The sequence below is a fragment of the Mandrillus leucophaeus genome, unplaced genomic scaffold, assembly GCF_000951045.1.
Source record: "Mandrillus leucophaeus isolate KB7577 unplaced genomic scaffold, Mleu.le_1.0 Scaffold58, whole genome shotgun sequence".
Classification (NCBI taxonomy): Eukaryota; Metazoa; Chordata; class Mammalia; order Primates; family Cercopithecidae; genus Mandrillus; species Mandrillus leucophaeus.
Genome location: NW_012106252.1, coordinates 57,172 through 59,652, shown reverse-complemented (window position 1 = coordinate 59,652; position 2,481 = coordinate 57,172). Strand labels below are relative to the sequence as shown.

The window sequence follows — 2,481 nt, the reverse complement described above, 5'->3', positions numbered from 1 at the left end:
TTTTTCATGTTTTTTTTTTTTTTTTTTTTTAAGATGGTTTTTTTTTTTCCCCCGGTGGGGGGGGAAAAGGAAAAACCTTTTTAAAAAAAAAAAAAAAAAAAAAAAAAAAAATTAAGGCATTCAGAATTGCCAGGCAGGCAGTAGCTGGACACCAATGGCTCACACCTATAACCCTAGCACTTTGGGAGGCTGAGGCAGGAGGATGGCTTGAGACCAGGAGCTCGAGACCCACCTGGGCAACACAGTGAGATCCCTTCTCTACAAAAAAGATATATAGAATTTCAGTCAGGCATAGTTGCATGTGCCTGTAGTCCCAATTTCTTGAAAAGCTGAAGCTGGAGGGTCACTTGAGCCCAGGAGTTGGAGGCTGCAGTGAACTATGATCATACCACCACACTCCCGCCTGGGTGACAAAGTGAGACCTGGCTAAAAACAAACAAACAAACAAAAGAAAGAAAAAGAATTGCTGGGCAGAGATTTGACAAAAAAGAAAGTAAAATCATTCTTTTTGGTAGACCAGGTGAAATGATCAGTATCTCAGCTGTTGAAATCAATTCACTGAAGCAAATCTTTGTGTGCAGAAATTAACAGTCAGCTTTTCACCTCACTTGGGACTTAATGTATCTTGATTTTCAACATCTATCTCCTCTCAAAACATTCACTTAGCATTTAGATTAAACTGCTAATATTTTGCTGTTATAAAGGTAACTGAAAAATTCCCTATCTCCTAAATCAATTGCATATTATCATCTAAGGAAATAAAGGCTTTTCAGATTTCCACTGAGAGATTTACACAGTTAACACAACCAAAATGATAAGATATACATTCAATACACTAAAGAAAGGTAGAGGTTTTTCGTAATCACTATTATGACTAGTCATGGACCTGAGAATAAAGAATAATGAGACTGGGGAGAAATTTGAGGAAGAATGCTCAGAAACAAGTCTGACTGAAACTCACATTGTAGGGAAGGCCTTATGTGCTGCCAAGAGTATTGTGAAGAAAAATAAAGGCAAGAGTATAACCACTGGCTATTACTAGGGGAAGAATATCTGACATTTCCTAGTTACTTGGATGAGAAGTCTAGTGATAAATTTGTCAGAAGACTCCCATGTTTATAGTCCTCCTTGTACTCCTGAGCTTCATACGATGTGTCCAACTGCCTACTTAACTTCTCTATCCAGATGTCTAGTATACATTTCAAAATTCACGCATCTGGCCAGGCACAGTGGCTCACACCTGTAATCCCAGCACTTTGGGAGGCCAAGGTGGGTGGATCACCTGACGTCAGGAGTTCAAGGCCAGCCTCAGCCTGACCAACATGCCACTGTGCTCAGCTTTTTTATATTTTCAGTAGAGACAAGGTTTTACCATGTTGACCAGGCTGGTCTCGAACTCCTGACCTCAAGTGATCCAACCACCTCAGTCACCCAAACTGCTGGGATTACAGGCATGAGCCACCGCGCCCGGCCTATAAAATTACTTTCACATTTTATTTTGCCTGATCTGTTGTCACAGAAGTTCTCAGATGGCTGCTCTAAAACTATTCCTCCTCCTACACTCTATCTTATTTACTTCTCACTGTTCTCAGTATCATAAAGTGCAACATCTTTTTGAAGCAATTTGAATTATAAAGATACATTTGCATGTATATATATGTATATACGCATATGCACACACACACACTTTTTTTTAAGAGATAGGGTCTTGCTCTGTGCAAGTGTTAAGAGTGCAGTGGTATGAACATAGCTCACTGCAGCCTTGAACTCCTGGGCTCAAGTGATTCTTCTGGCTTAGCTTCCTCAGTAGCTAAGACTACAGGTGCACATTGCCATGCCTGGCTAATTAAAAAAAAAATTTTGTGGAGACAGAGTCTCACTATGTTGCCCAGGCTGGTTTGAAACTCCTGGCCTCAAGTAATCTTCCTGTCTCAGCCTCCCAAAGTGCTGAGATTGTAAGTGTTGAGCCGCTGCACCTGGACTGCATATTAATATGAAGAGTTTTCTTCAACAACACTGAACAGTTTTCTACAAAGGTATATGCAAATGGGCACACTTCTTATCTTATGAATGTTTTCTTTCCCTTTATAAACTCCTTTTCCTTTCTCTTTTCCTCAAAGAAAGGACTTTCTTTTGAAATCTAGAACAAATGAGAACAGAGGATATCCTGGTTTGCTCTGCAAATTTTTTTTTTTTAAGACGGAGTCTTGCTCTGTTGCCAGGCTGGAGTGCAGTGGCGTGATCTTGGCTCATTGCAACCTCTGCCTCCTGGGTTCAAGCGATCCTCCTGCCTTAGCCTCCTGAGTAGCTGGGACTACAGGCACGTGCTCCCACGCCCGGGTAATTTTTTGTATTTTAGTAGAGACAGAGTTTCACCATGTTGCCCAGGCTGATCTCGAACTCCTGAGCTCAGGCAATCTACCTGCCTTGGCCTCCCAAAGTGTTAGGATTACAGGCATGAGCCACCGCACCTGGCTTTTT

At 41.4% G+C, this 2,481-nt stretch overlaps 1 protein-coding gene across 1 annotated transcript in view; it reads right to left on the bottom strand.

The window, feature by feature from the left end:
* Positions 1-2,481, bottom strand: part of BRCA1 (breast cancer 1, early onset) — a gene marked incomplete at its 5' end in the record, with an annotated part of 91,230 nt that overhangs the window by 32,825 nt on the left and 55,924 nt on the right. The window lies entirely within an intron of this gene.